Source organism: Felis catus, chromosome F1, assembly GCF_018350175.1.
Source record: "Felis catus isolate Fca126 chromosome F1, F.catus_Fca126_mat1.0, whole genome shotgun sequence".
Lineage (NCBI taxonomy): Eukaryota > Metazoa > Chordata > Mammalia > Carnivora > Felidae > Felis > Felis catus.
This window is the reverse complement of record NC_058384.1, coordinates 23,229,685-23,255,924: the sequence shown is the minus strand read 5'-3', so window position 1 is coordinate 23,255,924 and position 26,240 is coordinate 23,229,685. Positions and strand designations below refer to the sequence as shown.

The following is a 26,240-nucleotide window of genomic DNA, read 5'->3' as shown; positions in this document are numbered from 1 at the left end:
ACACAAAGCATATGTTATAATAAAGTGTTGAATATCTCATGTAATTGAATATTGTACTGAAAGTGAAAAATAGAATGGTTGTGTATGGGTACAAAGCCATTGTTAAAGTATCAGCTGTTTACCCCCTGATCAAGTGGCTGACTGGAAGTCGTGGCTCACTGTTGCTGCCCAGCATCACAAAAGTATCCTACCACATATAGCTAGCCCAGGAAAAGATCAAAATTCAAAATCTGAATTATGGTTTCTGCTGAATAGTAACACTTGCAATCATTTTTAAGTTGAAAAGTCATATATGGAACTGTAAGTTGGACCGTCTGTATTTTGATTTTTTGACCTTGAGGGGCTTTGTGGAGTTTGAGAATTGTCATTTTTTTCCCCTTTTAAGTGGGCTCCACACTCAACATGGGGCTTGAACTCACAACTCCAAGATCAAGAGTTGCATGCTCTACTAACTGAACCAGCCAGGCTCCAAAGAATGGTCATTTCCTATTTAAAGCTACAGATAATAGGTGAAAGTTTTCAAGTCACTGAAAAAGAGTAATGAGTTGCTCTTGTTTTGCTCGTTTACTTTAATGGATTTGCTAGGATACATAATGTGTTGTTTTTAATATTTTAGCACCTGTCCTTTTTCTACCACAGTCCTACTCAAATCCTAGTTCCTTAGGAAATTAAGTCCAGAGAAGTTATGCAATTGACTTATGTCGTATAGTTAGAGACACATTGGAGGCTATAAACTTAGTTTCCCCAATTCCCAGAGTGGTCCGTTTCTTTATGCCACAAATGCCTTCATATTTACTATCTGTCTGATATTGCTGGTTATCTTCAAGAGAACATGACATCTCACAATGATACACCTTGAGGTCAGGGAACTCTCACTTGTTACTTCTTCAGCTTATAGATTATTCGCATTTTATATAATTTTTTGGTAGACTAATTGGTTGTGTTTCAGGAAATAATTACATCTATTTAATCCATTCTTATATCTTCAAGTTCAGAAGAGAATACTGGAAGGGGCCAAGGAGGTAGGAATAAAATAGCAGCAAGGTCTAATAGAGCTGATGAAAACAATCAGAATGCTTCCAGACGTCCAACAATATAATTCTAGAATAGAAGGTCATTTTCCCTGGAATAATGAGATTTTGTAGGTTCACTCGGCCAGGATGGTTTGTGTTTGTTAAACGGGGAGACAGGATGCCAAAGTTCAGGTGAAGTTCTAGAGTTGAATGCCTAATGAGGATTTCTACCGGGTGGAGGGAAGGGTGTAAAAACAGGAGGCAGTCACACAGGGCAGAACTCTGAGCTCCAACCCCCGCAGCCGGCCAAGGAGGTGTAATGGGTGGGCCGAGGCAGGGGCACTAGAGCTCAAGGAGGCAGAAAGACGAGGACGAAGCGGCGCCGTCGACATCCGGGCGTTGCCCGGGGGCTGCGTCGACCCCGCGGAGGGCGCCGGGGGGGCGGGGCCGGCCGGCTCTGGGAGGGGCGGCTCGCGTCCTCCAGGCCAGCACGCGGCGGCGCCCCCTCCCCTCGCACCGCGGGCCTCCCCGCGCCGTGCACGCCCCCGTCCCGCGCCTCCGCCCCCTTGCTCGCTCGCTCCTTCCCGCCCTCCCCGCAGCGCCGGCCGCGCCGGCTTCCCCTCAGTCTCTCATGAATATTGAGCGGCCCCTGTTGTATTTCCCGAGCTCCATTGCGGAAGCCGAGGCTCGCCATATTGTGCGGCGGCGCCGGCGGCCGCGGCGGCTTGTACCTGAGTCTCGGTCTGGCCGCGGCCAGCGGCGTCCCGGGCTGGAGCAGGAGCCGGTGAGTGGGGCGGGCGGGGAGGCGAAGGGCGCGGGAACGGCGGGCCGAGACGCGCGTCGGCTTGGTCGGGCAGCGGGCGGCTGACGGCGGCCCGGGGGCCGGGGGTGTGTTGCCCGCGGGGGTGTGAGGGGAGATGGCGTCGTTGCCGCCCCCGGCCGCTCTCGGGGCGGGGATGGCGGGGGAGGCAGCTCCTCATTGTTCCCGTTTCTTCGAGGGTCTCGGCGGAGGTGGTGGGTCCGGTTTGCGGAGGACCCGGTGGGCGAAGCTCGGGGATTGGATTCCTTCCTTCGCTGGGAGCCCCTCACTCTCCGCTCCTCAGCGCGGAGGCCGGGGCTGCGGTGCGGCCCCTTCGTCTCCCGGGGCGGGGGCCCCATCCTCTCTGGGGGCCTCTCTTCGGAGGCCAGCGGCGTGGAATGTGGGGGTTTTCCTCCGGGCTTCCCCCTCGCTGCCGGGGGTATGTGTCTGCACCGTGGGGGTGGGGTAGGGGCGCTTTGTGCAAAATACCCCCTTTCCCCCGCGGTGCTGGAGTCGGGGTTCGGGTATGGAGGCGCTACTCGGCGTCGGGGTATCTTGTGGGCTTGCGGTGAGACCCCCTCACGGTTAAAACATTCCTGGAGTGCCGCCTGCCTGCCCGGGAGTATCTGTTGCTGCTTTCTAAAACCGCGAGGTTGCCCCGGAGGAGAGTCGTGGGGGGAGGGGGTGTCTTGGTTTGTTTCTGATGGAAGCTTCGCGTTTCGAACCCTGTCGTTGACGCTGAGATGTTTGGTACCGGGTGTCGCCAGGGAGCGGTAGTGCCGGTTGTCAGGATCTTTACCCTCCTATAGAAGTAGCCGCCTTGTTTCCTTCCAGAGATACTGTTAGTAAAAATTCGTCTTTCAAACTTCGAGATTCATTCCGATTATTTGCCTGTTAAGACCATAATGGCTTTATAGTCTTATCTCCTTCAAACCTTTTTGGGTATGTACTGCATGGCTGTCAGAAGTTTGAGAGAACGCGTGTGCCTTTAAGGGGTAAAATGGTTTGAAATTGATAGGTTTCCTTGAGGTGTGTGAAGAAATTTGTTTGCTATGAAAAGGATAGGTTTGCATTCAGTGTTTTGGTAATACGCTTTACTTTTAAAAACTAAAAATAAGTGAGACACGGCTTTAGTGTTTTAGACTGAGAATTATGTTTAAAACTAACATATGAGTGATTTGCATTACATAATCTACTTTTGGTGAGTTCCAAGACGGTAAGCTGGAATACTTAGTGTAATTGGTAGATAATCTCCTTTCCCCACTTGCATTAGGGTATAATTGTTGAATTTTTTAATAACTTAGATTGATGTCAGATCCAGCTTCTTACAGTGAATATTTGACCCTTGATTTACAAAGAATTTAAATGGAAGCAATAAGACTTTTGGTTATTCCTTTTTCACCCTGAAACTTGTTTGTCACAGGCAACAGGTATCTTTTAAATCTTGATTGTACATTTAACGTGCTTTTTTGTAAAATAGTGGGTAGTTACATAAGACTCCATTTTCCAGAGATAGCACAGCAAATATGGCCCCTCACTTTTTCTGAGGTTTTGAGTGGTTTCCTTCAGGTATGCTTGTGGAATCCACATTTGAGGTTAATTATAGTAGGTGTGAGAGTGAAATGGAGAATTTTATGAAGGAAAACTGCCTCAGTAGGCTAGTCTGAGTATTTAAAAATATGCTGGTGGTCCTCAAATGTGCTACACAGAAAAATTTCAAATTAGAGCCATTAACATTATGTGAACAATGCAGACATTGAAAATACTGAGACATTCTGAGAATTTTGAGTTTCTCTCTGCCTGTATTGAATACCCAGACAGCTAGCTCCCAGGTTTTTGTGGACATAGATACTGTGTACAGCAGGTCAGCAAACATCTTAGGAATTTCATTTTTCCATTACTGACCTTCAGTGTGTAGTGTCAGGTCTATCTTTTTAATCTGATTTATTCATGATTTGTGTTTATATTATGCGGTCTTTGGAGTAAAGGTGATGTGTGTCTGATGAATAATATATGTTTTAGTGACAGTTTCTTTCTTTTTTTTTTTAATTTTTTTTCAACATTTATTTATTTTTGGGACAGAGAGAGACAGAGCATGAACGGGGGAAGGGCAGAGAGAGAGGGAGACACAGAATCGGAAACAGGCTCCAGGCTCTGAGCCATCAGCCCAGAGCCCGACGCGGGGCTCGAACTCACAGACCGCGAGATCGTGACCTGGCTGAAGTCGGACGCTTAACCGACTGCGCCACCCAGGCGCCCCGTGACAGTTTCTATACATTATCAAAGAAGTATAATTCCTTCCAGCAAGAGAAATGAGTTAATATTAAAATGCACTTTATTAAAGTTATGGACACATTTTTAGTATGACTTAAAGTACCTTATAATTTTGTAGCAACTCATTTATTAAATCTGGAGAAACTAAATACATCAGAGTTTGCCATTTTTAAAAAAGGAAAAATACTGTGAAATTATGCACATTCTGCCCACATACAGATCTACACTTGATTAATTAGTGTTGTTTATTACATATGATGTGAAGACATTGTCCTTAGACACCAGTTACTTAATTTCCTCATTTTTTTCCATTTCTCTGAAATCTTAGTTATCGTAGTAACTTGTTGAATATTTATTTGCATCTGACTGAGTAGATCCCCCTATAATTTGGGGGTACAAAGAGGTACAATAATATTTGCCCTTTCCATTCCCTCTCTGTAGGTCAAAGTATTCTTTTATCCTCACCCTGTAGTCTTCCACCTAATGTGTCAAATGGGTCCTTTGGTGTTTCTTGTTGTAAGGAATACATTTTGGTTGATTTTACATGGACATACTGACTGTGGTAATCGGACTCTTGGCACTTAAGTAGAAGCTGGTGTTAGTATGTTTGTAGCAGGAGGTGGGTAATGAATATAACTGACTTTATAGATGTAGATGGTAAGGGGGGGGAGGTGGTCTGCTATCCAGTTTTATGCTCTGTGGAACTGGCCATGGACTTTTAAGTTTAAAATTCTTTTCACTTCTGTTTTGTTTTATAGATGTTAGGCACCTGAAGTGGACTAGTATAGTTTGTCTGGGCCTAAGCATACTCATGTTGAAAGCTCAGCAGCGATGTATGCGTGGCTAAAATCCGAGAAAGAGTGCTGTTGCTTGAATTTGCTTTCTCCCATTTCATTTAGAGGTGGAGTAACAACATGTTTGCTGCTTCTACATATCTGCCATTTTGTCATAATTGAAAAAAATAAGTACAATAATAAAACGTTTTTGAAATTAACCTCAGGTTAAATTGTCTAATGACATTTTATTAAGTGAAGTAACAGACCATATGAAAACTTATCAAAGCATTTTGGTCATTTATTTTCAACAGATGTGTTGATTATGGACCCTCCTTCAAGGGAGATTTCTTTTTGTTTCCACTGTAGAGTTGTATTTTATGAAGAGGTTAGATTCTAAAGTCTATGCGTAAAATGAAAGTCACATGTGGTTAAAAAAAAAAAACAAAACAATGATGCTTGAAGATCCGTAGGGAAGGGAGAATGCTGTACCAATACATTCAGCTCAGCTTTAGTATTTAAAACAGATTGCTGTTTCTTTTGTTGAACACTGGATAAAGTTGCCTTTAGGAGCCATGTTGAACAACAGCAAAAACATGTATTTATTTATTTTAAAAAATATTTTACTTGTTTTTTAAGTAAACTCTGCCCAATGTGGGGTTTGAACTCATGACCCTGAGATCAGGAGTTGCATGCTCCATTACTTGAGCCAGCCAGGTGCTCCCAAATGTATTTATTTACCGTAAGAATCACATTCAGCATGGTATTATGCTTTTACGAGGAGAGGCTTGTGGGAGCTGAGACCTTTGAAGAACAGCAGATCAGCTCTACCATCTCACATTTTCCCTAGGATATGTGCTCTAGTAAAAGGTGATTGTGTGTGCTTGGAATAGCCTGCACTGTTTAAATATTTCTCATTTTCTCTCTTTTTTCTTTCCATGTTAGACAGTTTAAAATTTTTTTTAATGTTTATTTTTGTGAGAGAGAGAGACAGACAGACAGACAGATGGGGGGGGGGTTGCAGGGACACAGAATCCAAAGCAGGCTCCGGGCTCTGAGCTGTCAGCAAAGAGCCCGAGGCGGGGCTCGAACTCCTGAGCTGAGCTTTGAGATCATGACCTGAACTGAAGTCAGATGTTCAACTGACTGAGCCACCCAGGCACCCCTCCAAGTTGGATAGTTTAAATCACAAAAGATAACAATTTTTATGCTGCAACTCAACAATTTTTTAAAAAAAGATTTTAAGTAATCTCTATGCCTACCTAACGTGGGGCTGGAACTCACAACCTGAGATCAAGAATCGCATGCTCTACCGACTGAGCCAACTAGGCGCCCCACCCTCAACAAATTTAAAGGGTTTTGAGTTATCTATTATAGAATCTAGAACAGATTTTATCTCTCGGAATAACACCCAATTTTCTTTACTTTTCCCTTTCAGTGAAGCAGTAAGATCTCTCAAAGGAGAGCAGTTGGAATCACTATGTTTGACAATATATTAGTCCTGGGTAGAAAAAACAGACTTCAATAAGCCTTTCAACAGAGGTGATGTAATATAGGGAGTTGGTTAGATGGTTGTAAGAGCAAAAGAGAACAGTACAATATAATTGATTTAAGAGCTCAGAAAGCAGATTCCATTGGTCTGGTTCTGAACCCTTGAGGACGTCATCTTTGTTCAGCTGCTGATCAGGTTCTGGAAGTACCCAAAAGTACCCAAAGAAGCTGGAGTCTGGAATCAGTTGCTGCTGCCAGGAACTGAAAGGAAGTCCTCTTCCTGCTTTCCAGCCTCTTTTTACTACCTCCACTGTCAAAGCCTAACAGGGAGCTCCTTGGAAGAGCTGGCAGAAGAGTCCTGAGATACAGTTGTACAGTCCTAGCCTTGTCACCATAGAGCAGAGTCTAAAATGGTGGTTTTGGAGTTGAGAGACAATGAGTAAATGATCTGCACAGATTAGTGTAGGTTAAAATACAGTAGTTTAAATAGGGATTCTTGTTCTTGCCTGTTGAAAAAAAAATGTGTTGGTTATCTTCTGTGTGCCAGACCCTATGCTAGGGATAGGGATAGAAAAACGAATTGAACAAGGTCTCGGTCATAGAGGAATTTACGGTCTAAGTGAGGATGACAAATAAACCATCTTACAGTGTGTTAAGTCCAATAACAGATGAGTGATGTGCTTTGGGAACCCAAAGGACGTTGCAACCTACTTGCCTCTTCTCTGCCTGGCTAAACTTAATGACTGTTTTTATTTTGTATCTTGATCGAATCCAGCTTCATTCTCTGCTGGGTTTAGCTCAACTCCTATGAAAGCTGTTTCTCTGAGATGCCTCAATTTTGTTATGTAATCATAATTATTAAGTGTATCTCTGTGCCTTATTGATTTAGGTTGTAAAGACCATTACTTTCTCTGCACTTTTAGCCTAGCCTAGTACTGTGAATATATAAGATGTTTGAGAAATATTTATTTTTGCAGTGGATAATGGGAATTAAAATGTTCATTACTTTTGCAAGCATTGTTCCTTCTTCCAAGGTCATTAGAAAATAATTTACGTTGGGGTGCCTGGGCGGCTCAGTTGAGTGTCTGGATCTTGATTTCGGCTCAGGTCATGACCTCCTGGTTCTTTGGTTCAAGCCCTGCATTGGGCTTCACGCTGAGAGTGCGGAACCTGCTTGGGATTTCTTCTCTCCCTCTCTGTCTGCCTCTCCTTCCCTCTCTTTCAAAATAAATAAATAAACCTTAAAAAAGAAAATAGTTTAAGTAGTGTTGTTTGATTTTACAGATGTGAGAATTGAAAGTTTAATCGGTTAACTCAAACTGTATGGTACCAGCAGCTGATCTAGAAATATGACTGGGTTTTTTGTTCCAGAGCCAGAAATTTTGGCAGGGATTCATTTAGCGGCTAAGTAAAATCCTCTTCTACCTCTTTTATTATTATATAGCCTAATGTTCTGAAGTCTCACAGTTACTTCTGGGGGAAAGAAAAGACAGAAGCCCCTCATTTTATTTCCTAAAAATAAAAATATCATACAGTGTCTCTTTACACTGTTCTTTTTAATTATCCATTCTTTGTCTCTGTTTTTCCTATTCCCTGTATTGCTGACCACTACCTCTATTAGCTATTGTAAAACTTGCATATCTGTAGTATTTTCGTTTTGACTTCTTTTTAGAAGTGTTCTGTTTGTTTCCACCATCATACTTACACTGTTAACTTAAACCAACTTAAAATCGACTGATTCTTCACTTTTAAAAAGATGTATGCCTCCATGCCAGTAATTGCATTAAACCCTCACTATTTACACTGTTTGCTATATAGAGTCCAATTCAGTCTGGGACTGCTGTCTTGGAATCCAGCCAGATGTTTTATAGAAGGCTTTACTGTATTACAGAAGGGGTAGTGTTGTGTATAGTGGAAAGAGCTTCAGAATTGAAGGCAGGAGTCTTGGTTTCTAGGTCTGGTTTCACTGTAAGCAAGATTATTGGCCTTTCTGTTTTCTATTTAAAAACAAAAACAAAAAAATCCCACCCTTTTTGACCTCACAGGTTATTTGTAAAGACCCTAAGAGGTAGTGTAGATAGGAGGTTTTGTAAACAGCAAAGAACTTTGTAAATATACGGGGTGTATGAAGAAAGACTGAGATGGATTGATCTCTTACATGGGTCCTGGTTATAGTTCTGTGCCTACTTTAAAAGGAGTTTTCATGTTTAAAAGTTGTCAGGGTGGAAATGGAAATGGGGTTTGGGAAGAGTTGTGGACATCTTACAACCCTACTTTGCCCAAGTCTGGTTTACAATATAGTATTTCTATCACTTAAATAATTGTATCTTAAGGTTGACATTCCTCGTTAATTTCTTCACACCAGGGTTAAATATCTTGCTTATATCATTAGACAGTAGTACCCCAAATTTTACTTAAACATTAAGAACAAAACTGCCACTCTGTAGATTGTTTAAATGACTAGGGCCTGGGGGAGTAGGGAAACCAATGTTATTACTATTTTGACTGGAAATTAACCTATTGTGATTTTGTTTTACTTCTATGTTATTTTATGATATCAATTACAGAAAATACCTGCTTTTAACAGTACACTTAACAAAATTAGAAATTATATCCGTTGTTACTTTTAATGAACTTACTTAAAAATGTTTATTGGCATATTTGTGAAGAAAACATGCCTCGTTGAATTAGTGGAAAAATGCTTTTTTCTAGTTTTTAATTTTTATGAGGTAGTGTCCTCCAGGAACTGTTGTCTCACGTGACTCTGAAGTAATGGAGTAGGATAAAGGCTCTCTAATAATGATAGTTGAGCATTGTCTAAAATATTAAGACTCCATTTCTTTGTCCTTAATTTTATTATAATTGATTATGTTTGTATTTAAACATAGGTCTCATTGCCAGTTTTGGTTAACCAGTATTTACTTACTAGTATAGCCTCCTGAAATATTTTTTTTCCCCAGAAGTCTCCGTAACTTTTTGAAAGGTAATATTACAGCTATGTTTAATATAGATAACATGATTATTAATGCCAATTTAATATATTCTGAAACTTTTTGGACAGTATGTTACATAAATGATTCAGAAGTGTATTTTTTAATTTTGGAAAATTTAAGAAAAAAATCATGCTTTCAGTGCTCAATTTTAATTGCTTTTAAATTTTGATGTATTTCCTTTTGGAAGTAAATTTATTATGTTTTTGTTTGTTTCTTTAAAACATAGTTTTCGTTGTATTTTATATATAGACCTGAGTTTATATGTGTTTTTTTTTTTTTAATTCTTTTTTCAACGTTTATTTATTTTTGGGACAGAGAGAGACAGAGCATGAACGGGGGAGGGGCAGAGAGAGAGGGAGACACAGAATCGGAAACAGGCTCCAGGCTCCTAGCCATCAGCCCAGAGCCTGACGCGGGGCTCGAACTCACGGGCCGCGAGATCGTGACCTGGCTGAAGTTGGACGCTTAACCGACTGCGCCACCCAGGCGCCCCTATATGTGTTTTTTAAAGTTAACTTGATATCACAAACATTTTCTGTGCCATACCAGTTTGGTAACATTTTTGAAAATGGCATAATACTTCAAGTGGATGTAAATAGTGGTTGGATCCTGAGGTTCCTTTTAGTTTCTATTTACATTGTGGTAGGGAGGTCCAAAATTCACTGTGGCAGCCAGATGGAAGTGATTAACAAGCAATACCTATTGTCTCCATAAGTTTACCTTTGCAGGAACAAATCTATAATTGTTTTCAGTGGCAGTAGCTTGTTACAGTATAGCTGATAAAACTGAGAAGGATTTTGAGATAGCCTCTGGTTTTTCTGTTTACGTTTTGGAATTCTTTTTTAGAGCAAGTGTTCTTGGTCTTCAGTCCTGGGATCTCTTAAGGGACCACGACTTTTCCGAGATTTGGGGCGTGTGTTCTTTTGTGTGCGATCTCCCCCGCTTCCCGCCTCCCCAGCCACCAAGTAAGAGTTCTTAACTTTGATCAGATTCTCAGTGGGGGTGTGGAGTCAAAGTTAAGAACCGTACGTAGACTTAAAGGATTTTGTTAAAAAGTAGTAGAGGGAAAACTGTATGAAAAGTGCCTGCAAACAGTATCTTGTATTGAATTAATGTCAGTTTTGTTTTTTGTTAATTGTTTAATAATATAAAATCACTTTCACTTAGTAGTGAATGATTTCACTACTTTAGCTACTTAAGTTTTTATTTTATTTTTTTAAGATTTTGTTTTTAAGTAATCTCCACACCCAACATGGGGCTTGATCTCACAATCCTGAGACCCAATAAATAGTTGTGTGCTCCCCTGACAGAACTGGCCAGGCACCCAAAGTTTTTCTTTATTATGATTATGGTTTTCTGTTTTTACCATTATTTGAAGAACTCCCATTAAGTTTGTCAGAGTTGAGTTGCTAACAAGTAGTTCTTAAAAACTATTTTGATATATACATATTTAAATATATAGATTTTTATTTCTAATAAGGAACTCTGTCTTAATGGACATTTTACATATGTGTGTGTGTGCGTGTGTATTACAGCTATATATCACCTAAAACATACTTGTTTTATAAAGAGGGTTAGATCTGGGGTGCCTGGGTGGCTCGGTCGGTTAAGTGTCTAACTTCTGCTCAGGTCATGATCTCGTGTGTGAGTTCCAGCCCTGTGTCGAGCTGTGTGCTGACACCTCAGAGTCTGAAACCTTCTTTTGTATTCTGTGTCTCCCTCCCTCTGCCCCTTGCCTGTTTGGGCTCTCTCTCACGCACATGTGTGCTGTCTCTGTCTCTGTCTCTCTCAAGTAAATATTTAAAAAAAATTTTTTTAAATAAAGAGGGTTAGATCTATATATTGACTAACTCAAAATCATACTGATTTCCAGTGTCTATATGAGCTATGTCAAATTTTTGTTTGCTTCTTTCATGGACCTAAAGATTTTGCTAATCTTTGGATTTGTCAGAGCTATATATAAAAACTTCTATCTTCAGAGTTTCTGTTTTTTTTATTTTTTTTTTTAGTGTTTATTTTATTTTTGAGAGAGAGAGAGACAGAGAGAGAGAAAGAATGTGAGTGGGGGAGGGGCAGAGAGAGAGAGAGAGAGAGAGAGAGAGAGAGAGAACCAAAGCAGGCTCCAGGCTCTGTGCTGACAGCACATGTTCCACCGATTTGAGGCTCGAACCCACCAACAACCCTGAAATCAGGACCTGAGCCAAAGTCAGATGCTTAACCGACTGAGCCACCTAGGTGCCCCAGAGTTTCTGATTTCTTTTTCATTCTTCTAAGACCATGGGCTTTGATACCCCGGGAGTTGCTTTTTTCAATTTAAAACTTTTTTTGATGCTTTTTGATGCAAGTTGCAGAAACTAGGAGATAAGAAAGGCCAAAACAGAAGAAAGGTTAAAAATGTTTATCTTTTGGAATTGTTTCAAGAACCCCAAATGAAAATTGGGGTTTCCTGAGTCCCAGTCTGGCTGCTACTATGGAAAATATATAGGGACATAATTGTTTTTCTTCTCTTTCTGCAAGAGAAAATTTATGCTGTGTAGCAAAGGGATACCAGAAACACATTCTTTACTCCTTTGCTCTTATCTGTTGTTGTCTTAAAACTGTTAAAATCTGTGCTTATTGTTTTGGGAGTTGAAAAATGGAAACCCCCTCCACAAACTCTTAAATAACTCTGTTACCTTCTAGAACATAACTTTTACATAACTGCAATTGTAGCACAGATGCAAATTAGTGCCTCTGTTATCACTTTACCTTGAAGGTATTACTAGTCATTACATATCACATTAATAATTGTTATTTTTAATGGTTGAAGAAATTTCCTGATGTTGATGTTGCAAATGCCTCCCTGATGTTGTTGATGGTATTGAAGTATTAACAGTAGTGTTTGGTATGGTGGTTAAGGGTATGGCCTTCTTAGTCCAACAGACCTAGGTTTGAGTTTTGCCTTTGACATTTACTGTGAGACCTTTAAGTAAGTTGCTTGCTTATTTATTCATTCATTCATTCATTCATTCATTCATTCATTCATATTTTGGCTCAATTTCCTTATTTCTTAGATGAGGAAAATAATAGTACCTACTCATAGGGTTATTAGGAGTAAGCAACATTTCATGGAAAGTAGTAAACACTTAGTAAATGTTATCTGTTATTAATAACATTATTTCCTAGGACTGGGTAAAAGAATACAAATGTTGGGGCGCCTGGGTGGCTCAGTTGGTTAAGTGTCCAACTCTTGATTTCCTCTCAGGTCATGATTTTGTGGTTGTGAGATTGAGCCCTGTGTTGGGCTCTGCGCTGACTGTGGAGCCTGCTTGGGATTCTTTCTCCCTCTCTATTTGCCCCTCCCCGGCTCACGCTTGTTCTCTCTCAAAACAAAAACAAAAAAACACGTTTTTGTGTCTCTGGAAATGAATTGCCCTCACTGCTTTCTGAAAGGGTTATTCATTCCAGTTGCTGTTGAAAGAGAATGTGGTGGCATCGGCCTTCAGCTTTGTCTTACCTTTCTTAATCTAATCATTTTCTTTTTTCATTGTCTTACCACAAATTTAATTTTTCATCAGATATGCTCTGGCTGCAAACGTAGACCCTGTTGCTATATTTTCGTAACACAAGAGTGTTGCTATGATTTCCTACACTGTTACTTGCTAAAGCTAATGTATGTGTTTTTTGGCACTTTTGCTTCTGGCAGGAATCTGCACTTAATGGACATTTTTCATCCCAGGAAAGGATAATGACCTTGGTTTACCACTTTTCAATAGTTAACTTCTATTCTGGCATATGGGGCCTTGGACTAAAAAACTCCGTAGTTACTAGACTTTTTAGCTTTGTCATTAATGATAAACTTGTCATTAATGATCAACAGAATGTAAATTTTTAAGCATTGCTTTATGTTTTAGTTGTGTTTGACATCTCCCTCTCAAAAGTAGAGGTACTGATCTCTCTGTGTCGTTAAATCTGCAATGTTTTGGGGTGGCTGACCATGTATGCTGATGATACTGAGCAGCAGTCTACAGCCCAATAGTAACCTGGCTACTGCTACCATATCAGTATGGTCCCTTGTTTAGTTTCCTGTAATCTGGGGAGGGATGTGAAAGAAGTTGGTAACCTACCTTGTTCTACTTTAGGAACTTGATTTTTTCTGCTCTGCTCAGGAAATTATCAATGACCTTTGTGTCTCTTGGTCTTAGGGTACTGGGAGAATGAAAAGTAGTCCCTCTCTAAGAATGTGGTTAGTTTGTGGTATGGAGTTGGTGTGTGTACAGGGCTGAGAGCCTAGATTATGCCAAAGTCTGAGGTCTAAATTGCTAATGAGTCAGTGGTTTGGCAGTAGGTCACTAGATTTGAGTAATTGGATGAAGCAGATTGGAAACCCCTTAGGCAAGCAGAGGTTGAGACTTTAGAAGAGTTATAAAATCTAGACTGGCAGATGAGAACCAGGAGGTGTAGCGTCAGTGTGAGGAATGTCTTGACAGAGGGACAGACAGTTAATAATTCAGGAAACCAACAAAAATGGAAGGTTTTGACCAAAAGTGGCAAAAAATAAATAGCACAAGAGAAAAAAAAAATCCCTCAGGTTTATAGTACCTTGGATACTAGTTTCAAAGAAAAATATATAGCTACATCATTGTTTAAAATATGTGTGCAAACAGGCCAGATGGATGTGGAGAAGTAGGATATCAGCTATTTTTTTTAAGAGAAGGAAAAATAGTGCAGATAGCCTTGGTTGTGACTTGGAATGCTAGATGTGTGAACAATATGCCTCTTTTGACCTGCTTTGAAAAGATGGGAGGAAACTGGTTATGATTGGTTGAAGTATTCAAGTTGAAAGAAGTTCTAAAGGTAGCGTACCTTTGTAGCTTAAGAGGACAGTACTCCAGGCATTTTACTTGTTAAAGGATATTTAAGCAAGCTTTTTGATCTACAAAATATTAGGAGTTAAGAGGGCTCTTGATAATACTTTATTTGAATTCTTAAATTTACAAATAAGGAAACTGGATCCTCAGCTAAAGTGTGTAGCCCTAGTTTACCATTGGAGAATATTTGTAGAAAATTTATGGCTACTCTTATTTCAGTAACCAATATTCCTGTTATCAAATTGTCTCCACCTAGTGGCAACAAATATTTTGCAAAGCTGAGTATAAACATGGGAAAAACTACTAGGGGAAACTATTCATCACAGCTTTTGAGGAAAAGTGAGCCTTGGTGACAGTTGTAGTGCTTTTGCAAAGAGAAAGGAGGAGACAGTGTGCCTGATGATTACTTTCATATTCCATAACTTTATTAAGGAATTTGTAGATTCTGTATACCTTAGTTCGGCAGCACATTCATTGTTGACTGTAAGAAGTTAGTATGTTAAGCTTGTATTTTAGAATTTTCATATATACACATCATATAAGCATATATTTATATACCCACATTTATACATTTTTTTTCCTCCATTTTTTGTTATGAGTTAAAATGCTAGCATGGTAACTTCGTCAGTGGAAAAGCGATAAACAGTAAATGATGTTGCCAGTTAGTTACATGGTGGCAGGGAAAGGAGTGCAGTTCCTGAGTTCTTAAATGTAAAAAATGAAACTGAAAATATTAGAAGAAAGTATGGGGGGGGTTAATAATTTTATAGTATGGATTTAGAGTGTGGCTTAGGTTTCTAAAGAAGCCATAGAGGAAAAAATAAATATGTTAAAAAATAAATACGAAATAGAACCTATGGCCTTAAGAAGTCAAAGCAAAAAGACAGAAAAACAAATTGGGAAAAAATATTTAACTGTCATGGACAATGGGTCACTTAACAAAAAGACCAATTTCCTTAACAGAAAAAGTTTTTTTTCAAATCAGCTTTAAGAAAAAGGAATAGAAATGGATATGTAGTAACTGACAGACCAAAAAAAAAGACCAAGAAAGAAATGAAAAGATACTTAGCTTCACTCATGATTGAAGCCTTGCAGGTTAAAGCAGCAATGAAATATCGTTTTCCTACCCATTAGATTGGATAGGCTTTAAAAAAAAATGTTGTTAATTAGTAGAAGGGTAAATTGGTATCGCAATTTAGCAGTATTTGTCAGAACAACAAAATTTACCTGCCTTTTAATCCAGTAGTTTCTGCTTTTGTAATTTACTTAGGCAACTTCTTACCTAGGATAACTTTTCGTCAAAGGTAAAGTTAGGAAAACATACGTGAAACCCATGAATGAATGAATGGTGAACCTCATCTTTTGGGGGGACAGTTTCAGGAACTTCTAGTAGTATTTTGAAATGCCATGGGTTTCTTAGGTCACTAAGAACCAATCTTTATCTAGAACAGCAAGTTTTCAACTGTGGCTGTACATAAAAACCACCTGGCTAACTTTCTAACAATAGAGCCCCAAGAGTTAATGATTCAGTTGGCCTGAAATGGGACCTTGTACCAGAATTGTTTAAAAGCTCTCCAGTTGATACCTATATTCAGCCAAATTTGAGAACTTCTTGAGGGGAAGACTGTTTTTCTTGTGGATGTGTTTTTCTTTTGGCAGAAGCCAAGACTCCATTGGGCAAGTGAACTGATGAACTTATTTTTTTTTCAATTTCTCTCTCTGCCCTTGGCTTCTCATGACAATATGGTTCAGCTGGTATGTTAGTTTCCTATTGTTGCTGTAACAATTTACCACAATATAGGGGCTTTAAAACAACACAAGTTTATTACATTACAGTTCTGACAGTCAGAAGCTGCATTTCTTCTGGAAGCTCTAGGGGAGAATTCATATCCTTTCTTTTGTAGCTTGTAGTGAGGCTGCCAACACTTCATGGCTCCTGAGTCCGTCTTCCATCTTCGGGCTAACAGTATAGCATTTTTGATTTTGCTCTTGACTACTATCCCTTTGTCCTTTATCACATTGCCTTCTCTCTTATAAGAACTCTTGTGATTATTATATTGGACCAAACTCAAATAATACAGGATAGTATCCCCATCTCAGGTTCTTAATTTAATCACACTGGGAAAGTCCTTTTTGTCATGTAAAGCAACGTAGCCACAAATTCTGGGCATTAGGCCGTGGGCATCTTTAGGCCCCATTATTCAGCGTACCACAGTTGGAGACTTAATTCAGAAGGCCATTAAAAATTTATAAATGGAATATTTTAGTGTATCTTAAGTTGGTATCATAGCCCAAAGTGTAAATTAGCTCTATATAATAAATTATGATTCCTGTTTATTATCCCTCAGAAACAATAACACAGTTTTTTTCTTTGTTGTTAGAAATGTAGGTTGGATAGGTTAGGCTGCATTGTCTCATTTTTACTGTAACAAGAATAGCTATCATATTCTTCACGGGATCCTGTGAAATAGGTACTTTATTTGAGCCCTGGCAGGATTTTATACTTTGATTTTTGTCTTGTGTTCAAAGAATAGTTTATATAGCGGGGTTGAGGGACACAAATAGGTTTCTTCCTGTTGAGTAGTATTGCTGATGAGGTGTTTTGAACCACATGCAGATAATTCATAATATTGATATGGTGGAATAATTTTGAATAGTACTCTTCTTACGCCTGTGAGTTCAGTTAACAAGCCCAGAGTTTTCTTTGATTCTTATTCCACTTTTCTTTTCATACTTCATGTTCTTTTCTCTTAGAGTTTTGACTACTATGGGGTGAAATTTTCCACCAGAACCTTTCGTGCTTCAATGTGTTAACTCTTATAGATGACCTGTGTATACCTTATCGTATGCAACAGATCCAAAACTGAATTCAACTTTTCACCCCTTCCTAGAAAATGCATACCATTTCCTGTTTAAAAACATTTTAAAAACCTTTTTTATGTGGTAAAATACATATAATATAAAACTTGCCGTTTTTAATTGTGGAATCCAGTGGCGTTAAGTATATTCACATTGTTGTGTAACCATCACCACTCTACATCTCCAGAACTACTTCTTCATCCCAAACTGATACTCTATATTTAATAATACGAATTCTTCATTAGCTCCTCCCCCCAGCTCCTGGTAACCATTATTCTACTTTCTTCAAATTTGGCTATTCTGGTATTTCATGTAAGTGGAATCGTACTATCTTTGTCCCTTTGTGTTTGGCCTTTTTTTTTTTTTTTTTTTTTAACGTAGAATAATGTTTGAAAGTTTCATCCATGTGTAGCGTGCCTTAGAACTTCAGTCCATTTTGAAGCAGAATAATTTCATTATATGTGTGTACTACATTTTGTTTACCCATTAACTACTGATGGGCATTTGAATTGTTTTTACCTTTTGGTTATTGTGAATAAATGTTAAGAATATGGGTGTACAGATATCTGTTTTAGTCCCTGCTTTCAATTCTTTCAGATATATACCTAGAATTGGAATTGCTGGATCATATGGTAATTCTGTGTTTTTTTTTTTTTTTTTTTGAGGGACTTGCCATACTTTATTCAAAAATGGCTGTGTCATTTTACATTCCCACCAGCAATGCACTAAGGTTTGAGTTTTGCCATATCTTCACCAACACTTGTGATTTTCTGGTGTTTTTTGTTTGCTTGTTTGTTTTTGTTTTTGATAATAGTCCTATAGCCATCCTAATGGGTGTGAAATATGATGTCTCGTGGTTTTGATTTGCATCTTTTTATTTTTAATGTTTATTTTTGAGAGAGAGAGAGAGAGAGAGCGAGTGCATGTGCACAAGTGAAAGAGGGGCAGGGCGAGAGGGAGACACAGAATCTGAAGCAGGCTCCAGGCTCTGAGCTGTCTGTCAGCACAGAGCCCAATGCAGGGCTTGAACTCACGAACCATGAGATCATGACCTGAGCCAATGTCACACTCTCAACTGACTGAGCTACCCACCCGCCCCTGATCTTTCTCATGATTAGTAATCTTGAACATTTTTTTTTTCATGTGTCTATTGGTCATATGTGTATCTTCTCTGGAGAAATGTGTCTATGCAAATCTTTACCCATTTTTTAATTAAAAAATTTTTTTAATATTAAAATTTTTTTTTATGTTTATTTGAGTGAGAGAAAAGGAGTGTGAGCAAGGGAGTGCAGAGAGAGAGAGAGAGACAGAATCCAAAGCAGGCTCCAGGCTCTGAGCTGTCAGCACAGAGCCTGATGGAGGGCTTGAGCCTACAAACCATGAGACCAGGACCTGAGCCGAAGTCAGACGTTTAACCGACTGAGCCACCTAGGCACCCCACTCATTTTTTTTTCAACATAATACTTAATTTTATTTTTTTTTAAATTTATATCCGAATTAGTTAGCATGTAGTGCAACTATGATTTCAGGAGTAGATTCCTTAATGCCCCTTACCCATTTAGCCCATCCCCCCTCCCACACCTCCTCCAGTAACCCTGTTTGTTCTCCATATTTATTAGTCTCTTATGCTTTGTCCCCCTCCCTGTTTTTATATTGTTTTTGTTTCCCTTCCCTTATGTTCATCTGTTTTGTCTCTTAAAGTCCTCGTATGAGTGAAGTCACATGGTATTTGTCTTTTTCTAACTAATTTCACTTAGCATAATACCCTCCAGTTCCATCCACGTAGTTGCAGATGGCAAGATTTCATTCTTTTTGATTGCCGAGTAATGCTCCATTGTGTGTGTGTGTGTGTGTGTGTGTGTGTATATATATATATATATATATATATATATATATATATATATATACCACATCTTCTTTATCCGTTCATCCATCGATGGACATTTGGGCTCTTTCCATACTTTGGCTGTTGATAGTGTTGCTATAAACATTGGGGTGCATGTGTCCCTTCGAAACAGCACACCTGTATCACTTGGATAACTACCTAGTAGTGCAATTGCTGGGTCGTAGGGTAGTTCTATTTTTAATTTTTGGTGGAACCTCCATACTGTTTTCCAGAGTGGCTGCACCAACTTGGCATTCCCACCCACTCATTTTTTTTAGTTGAGTTTTTTTGTTGTTGAGTTTTATTCTTCATATATTCTAGATATTAATCCTTTATCAGATACGTGATTTGCAAATATTTTCTCCCATTTTGTGGGTTGCCTTTTCACTTTCTTGATAGTGACCTTTGATGTACTAAAGATTCTAATTTTTTTTTTTTTTTTAATGTAAGCTCTACACCTAATGTGGTTGGGGCTTGAACTCATGACCTCGAGATCAAGAGTTGCTTGCTTTATTGAGTCAGTCAGGTGCCCCTAAAAGGTTTTGATGTAATAAATCCAATTCATCAATTTTTCTTTTATTGCCTGTGCTTTTGGTGTCTTACTAGGAAAAATTGTTAAATTCAGTGCCCTGAAGAGTTTCCTTTATGCTTTCATCTAAGAGTTTTATAGTTTCAGTTAACATTTAGATCTTTGATCTATTTTGAGTTAATTTTTGTAAGTGGAAGAAGGCTATGGTCTAACCTCATTCTCTTGCATGTGGGGATGCCCAGTTTTCCCAGTACTTTTTGTTGAAAAAACTGACCAAGAATAGTCTCGGCATTCTTGTCAAAATAATTTAGTAAGGAATTTTACTTCTGGGCTTTGTATTCTACTCCTTTGATTGGTCTATATGTCTGTCTTTGTACCAATACCAAGTTAGTTTGATTATTGTAGCTTTGTAGTAAATTTTGAAATCAGGAAGTAGGAGGCATCAAACTTGTTCTTTTTCAGGGTTATTCTGGCCTGTTTGGGGTTCCTTGAGATGCTATATGAATGTTACAATGGGTTTTTCCGTTTCTGCAAAAAAATCAGGATTTTGATAGGGATTACATTGAATCTGTAGATTGCTTTGTGTAGTACTGTCATCTTAACAATATTGAGTCTTTTGATCTGTGAACACGGGATGGGATATCTTCCCATTTACCTATGTCTTTAATTTCTTTCAGCAATGTTTTATTTTCAGTGTATAAATCTTTGCCTTCTTGGTTAAATTAGTTTGTTTTATTCTTTTTGATGCTTTTGTAAATGGAATTGTTTCCTTGGTTTCCTTTTCAGACTGTTAGTGTATAGAAATGAAACTGATTTTTGTGTGTTGATCCCCCCCGCCCCCCCCCCCCCCAGCAATTTTGCTGAATTCATTTAATCAGTTTAGTTGTAACTTTTGTGTGTGGAATCTTCAGGGTTCACTATATGTAAGATCATATCATATGTAAACAGATACTTTTTCTTTTCCAGTGTGGATGCCTTTTCTTTTTCATGCCTAATTGATCTGACTAGAACTTCCAATATAATGAACAGAAGTGTCAAAAATACCATTTCCTGTTTTGCTCACTTTTTTTTTCTTTTTTGCATCAGCATCTAAACAGCCACAAGCTTGGAAGCTTGTGACTTTCTTCTCTCTCATGTCTTACACCCCATGTATTTTGCCTCCTAAGTATTTTGCAGCTCTGCCACTCCTAATTCATTCTTACTATTAACAGACTCACTATAGAGATTTCTTACTTGGATTATTGCACTTGGATATAGCCCTTTAACTAGTATTCTTGCCTCCTGCAAGTCCACCCTCCGCTAGTACCAGAGTTGATCTGTCTCAGATGCAAATCTCACTTTGTCATTCAATTGTGGATTTTCCTGACACCTTTGCATGGCTTTTAGGCTTCCCCAATCTGGTCCACAGTTTAATTCTTTAGCTTTACTCTGTGCTACTCCCCCACCTCTCTCTTTTCACTCATTTAATAGTGAACTACTTAGAATTTCCCAAATACACCATACTGACTTGTACCTTTGCTTATTATGATGGTCTTTCTGGATTGCTTTCCTTTCCTTAGTTGGTTAACTTCCATTTAACCTTGAAGTCTCTTTCTTCAAGGAGGGGTCTCTTTTCTTTGGGAAACTATTTCTGCTTTTCCATTTGACTGTTTTGTTTTGTGCTGTTATAACATTTACCAAATTATATTGAAAACATGTTCAGGGCCCACTAGCCAATAAACTCGGGGTGGGGGGTGGGGTCTCATTTCCTATCACATGGTAGTTCTCAAATGTTTCCTAAACTATTGAAATCATCTGTTTTTCTTTATGGGTCTATTAGCTTCTAATATGGATAGGCAGAGGGACAGAAGGAAAACAAGGCCGTTCCTGATGTAACTGATGTTGACTAATATTAGACCTTGATAGCTGCATTCTGAAGCCTGGGGAAAGACTTAATTAGGCCATTAAGAACTTTGAGGGAGTAGAGGTTGGGAAAAATGAAGGAGTAGTGTTAGAGGAGGTGAGATAGTGATGGGTGATAGGTATGGTAGGAGGGCACAGATCACATAAATAATCTAGATCTGCATTTTAATTGCTGTTTTAAAAATTCCTGAAACAATTATTTTCCCTGTAACAATAACTCAGTTATGTAAGACTAGAAAACATTTGTTACCAATACTTATTGTTTGTTACCAATACTCGAAAACTTAAGATTGAATAATGAAGACTTGGTTAATCATATTTGAAAGGTTCCTGCTCTGTGCTCCACAATATGTAAAAGATATAATCCAATTAGGAATTTATTATATTATGTTTTTAAATAAAGATGCTATTATTGTTACCAAAACTAATTTAGGTGAGTATTCCAGATGTTTAGCAGAATGGCATCTTTTTCAATAAGGAAGACTTTCTTTATGTCTTTAGAAGCTTGCAAAAATTAATGTCTTACAGCTGTAATTTTACATTAAACTGCTGCAAGTGGTTTTTATGAGGTGATACTGCAGGCAGTGTTATGATGGCAATTAGGTTGCTTAGTCAGAATTTATTATTGCTGTCTGGTTTGTTTAGTCTTGAATAAATTTCTAAAAATCAAACACCTGTATCCGGTAAGCAAGCAGTATTCTAATTAAGGAACAAATAATTTGCTCATTTATGTATTGTATAATGTAAGAGGAAAACAAAAATGCTAAAGATTGAGAGAGTTAATTTGATGTGACCTTTATTTACTGCATGTTTAGAGGGAACAATAACCGTGTAAGAAAAAAGATGAATTTCTTCGTTTTAAAATAAAAAGTTTCTTGGTTTTGTTTTATAGTGTTTAGGGAAACAAATCTCAAATGAAAAGTGCTTCATAGGAAGATGGGATAATGGTTGTATTTTCTGATATATATTTCTCAACTTAAAAAACAAATTAAGGAAACAAATTATAGAATAAAGACATAAATAAGTGTTGGCTGCAAGGAATTGGTTATACAGTTAAGCTTACTTTTGGCAAGTATGGTAGGCTGAAAAATGGGCCCCTAAAAGATGCCCACATTATAATCCTTGGAATCTGTGATGTTATACTTTGGGGCAGGGGTGCACGCGCGCATGTGTGTGTGTAAGTCTTTGCAAATGTCATTAAATTAAAGGTCTTGATATGAAGAGAGTATCCTGGATTATCTGGGTGGGTTCTAAATGTCATCATGAAAGAGAGAGGCAGAGGGAGATAACATACCCAGAAGAGGAGGCAATGTGGCCACAAGCATAGGAATGCCAGCTGGAAGAAATAAGGAACAGGGTTTCCCATAAAACCTCTGGAAGAAGCACAGCCCTGCCAACACCTTAATTTTGTCCCAGTGAAAGTTTTAGCCTCCAGAACTGAAGGAGTGTGGTAGTTTGCTACAGAGTTACAGGAAACAAATACAGCAGTCATTTTTTCATCTGTTTTTTTTTGTGTGTTTTTTTTAATGTTTATTCATTTTTGAGAGAGACAGTGCGAGCGGAGGCTAGAGAGACAGAGACAGAGACTGAAGCAAGAAGCAGGCTCCAGGCTCTGAGCTGTCAGCACAGAGCCTGACGTGGGGCTCAAACTCATGAACCTGTGAGATTATGCCCTGAGCTGACATCAGTCGGTTGACTGAGCCACCCAGGTGCCCCTACAGCAGTCATTTTTCAAAGTATAAATGGATATTTCTAAACAACCCCATTGACCTAAACTCATCTCCTTTTGGGGGTGTATATTTTATAGCTCACTCATATTGTCTTTAGTTCTATTACAGATATTCTTAGTAGACCAGGCAATTTTTATGACTAAAGCAACTGGTGAATATTTCTAGGCACAGAACTCTGAAGTTTTAGCTCAAAATATATTTAAAACCCTCTTTTTTTTTTTTTTTTGGAAAATTGTTTTATCCAGTCTGGAAGCTCCCTTGTGGTTGCTCTGTTATAGCTATACTTTGGTAAGAGTACAGTTTAGACTCCTAAAATTTTACACCACAACATCAGCCTTTATGCCTGCCAATTTGCTATTTAATATGAATTCTTCTTTCAGCCATACTATAGAAAATGTACATGTGAGGCTCTTGTTGAGAATTAAGTTACGAGTTCACTGTGACCCAGAATGGTGCTGGGGGCGGGGGTGTCTCACTTAAGATTTTGGTGTATTGGGAATCTGACCAAAGGATAAAGGCCATGTAGGTTCTTAACACTTTTGCCCTGTATCCTTAATGATCAGACACTTGTGTACCTGGCCTGTATTATCTTAATCCCCTCAAAGGTTGTGTTCTAGGAGGATGAGGGATGATTCAAGAAACATCCATTTAAAGGCCTTCGAATGTTCTGCAAAGCTCTTGTTCAAGATGCACTTCTTTATGTCATTTTGTGTCCCTTTTATAAAGATACCACAAGTTTCTAATGATATATAGACCAGACATGTCTCTATCCAGTATTTCTTTTTTTCTTTTAAGCCTCTGGGAACTATACTTATTATTGAGCCACATACAGTGTACTAGCAGTAGACAACTGACAAATCTCTTTCTGGCAGTTTTTTGTTTGTTACTGAAAAGGCCTTATTAAAGAGTAGTCTTGGATTAATTGGCCTACTGATTGATTTTTTTTTTTAATCACATGAGGCACATAACCATTTTTTTGTTACTTTCTAGAAGAATTATTCTTGGGGCGCCTTGGTGGCTCAGTCGGTTAAGCATCTGACTTCAGCTCAGGTCATGATCTCACAGTCTGTGAGTGAGCCCCGTGTCGGGCTCTGTGCTGACAGCTCAGAGCCTGGAGACTGTTTCAGATTCTGTGTCTCCCTCTTTCTCTCTCCTCCCCCCTCATCCTCTGTCTCTTTCTTCTCAAAAATAAATAAATGTTAAAAAAATTTTTTTAATAAAATAATTATTCTTTTTGAAAGGGGATTAATGTGCAGTTGTTAGTATGTTAAGAGTGGCTAAGTAATTTTTCTTCCTAATCTTTTACATGTTGGGCAGCGGGGGGGGGGGGGGCCTCTTAAACCCTTTCCACTTTATGACCATCATTTGTGGAATATGCCAGGTACTTTATATGAACATGTCATTCAACTTTGCCAATGACCTTGAAAATTTTTGTCGCTTTGCAGATTAAAAAAAAAAAACAAAACAAGAAATTTGGGTGTCAATCCATAACCAGTAGCTTCCAGCACTAGGATGCAAATGCAAGCTAATCCAGTTCCAAAAATCACTTACCGTGCTTTCTAGCTGTCTCATTTGTTGTACCATAACATAAAGACATCCCTAAAATGTAAAGTTCTTTGCCCTTATTCTTGAGGAATTTATGGTTTAGTGGATCTATTTTTACTTCTAGGGGAGCTAGAGAATGGTGTTGGGAGCAAATGTGTGGCCCACTCAGGGGATTTGAGGGTCTTGGGAGTCTCAAGAGTTGAATGGGAAACTGTTTTCAATTTTTACATGAAACCTGTTCTTTGCCACATCTAGTAACCTCTAATAGATTTGATTATGATTTTGTGGTACTCCCCTCAACCAGTGTAAAGATTGTAGATTAGGGCTGGGATTTAAAAAAATGGAACATTAGGGGTCCGCTACGTTATTTGCCAGGTACTATTAAATAAATATTTATGTAGGAACAATGTTGGGATTAATGGTTAGGTTTCTAGACGAGTCTTCAAAAGACGAATCCATAACGTCATTAAACCTAGTATATAAATACAAACTTTCTAATACTTCATACACTTCATTAAATTCATTAGTTAAGCATAGTATGTTTTTAGTGGAAAAGCTTAGAATGGAAATTTTAGTTTCTAAGTTGGGGACTTAATGTATTTTTGTCCTGAAAAAATAATTTTTACATTCATTTTTAAAAATTTATTTTTAAAGCTTGAATCACAAGACAAGTTTTATGAATGAAATTTTGTTCAAATGATAAGTTTTTAATGGCTATATTCATTCATATTATCCTGAAAGTAAACACAATTTCTGGGGCAAGGATAGATTAATTATTATAGCAATAACCCCTTTGCCCCAGTTCTTCCCTCTCAGAGTGATGCATTGAGACCTGGATGTTCATTTGGTAGGTAAGGAACCTGAAAAATATGAATTTGGGAGCTTGTAGAGGTGTTACCCCCTCCTGAAAGAGGAAGGGAAACCTTTGTTCCCCAGTATAAACAAAACCTCCTCAGTTACAGAAGGGGAGGATCCTAGGTTCTTAATCTTTGGAATGTAAATGAATGTGGGTAAGGGGTATGGACAGATCAGACATGTCAGAATTTATAACCCATGAATGTCTCTGTAGTCTCACACCCCCTGAGCTATCAACACATACTTCTAGGGAGGTAAATTTCTAACGTATCAATTCAGTTGTATTTAATTTTTCAACACTTCTTTTTTGAAGGACAGATTGGTTTGCTCAAATAGCCCTAACCATGCAGATACATTAAAAATATTTTCTTTATACATAGAAAATAGACCAACTGATAATTACTCCTTTTGTCTTTTTCCCCATGTTAATTTGAAATATATGTTTGGTCATGAAAATGTGAAATGTTAAGATTGCCTCATTTGAGCTCCTTTATTTAGTCATCACCACTGTTAAGTTCTTCAGCGGATATTTATTGAGTAACTACTATATGCTAGGCACAGTGCAAGGTACTGGGGGTATTGTGGTGAATAAGGTAGATAAATACCCTGCATTCAAGGAGCTTAGAGGCTATAAAAGTGTTGTAGAGAAAAAAAGACATGAGAAAACAGCAAAGTTAGAATTTTGTTAGAATGCGTAAAGGAGCTAGCTATGGCAAAATCTTGAAGGGGAGGGGAAGAAAGC

General features: G+C 38.5%; 1 protein-coding gene across 4 annotated transcripts in view; it reads left to right on the top strand.

Moving 5' to 3' along the window:
• The first annotated feature begins 1,118 nt into the window (after nt 1-1,118).
• RNF2 (ring finger protein 2) overlaps nt 1,119-26,240 on the top strand; it is a 48,385-nt gene continuing 23,263 nt past the window's right edge. Inside the window, exon 1 of one of the 4 annotated variants that reach the window (XM_004001340.5) lies at nt 1,119-1,205. The gene's annotated coding sequence lies outside the window, so the exon portion shown is untranslated. Of the gene's footprint in view, nt 1,206-1,661; nt 1,798-2,569; nt 2,654-2,735; nt 2,755-26,240 lie in introns of those variants that run through there. The other 3 variants (XM_023247243.2, XM_011291005.4, XM_045048825.1) reach the window with 3 other exon arrangements.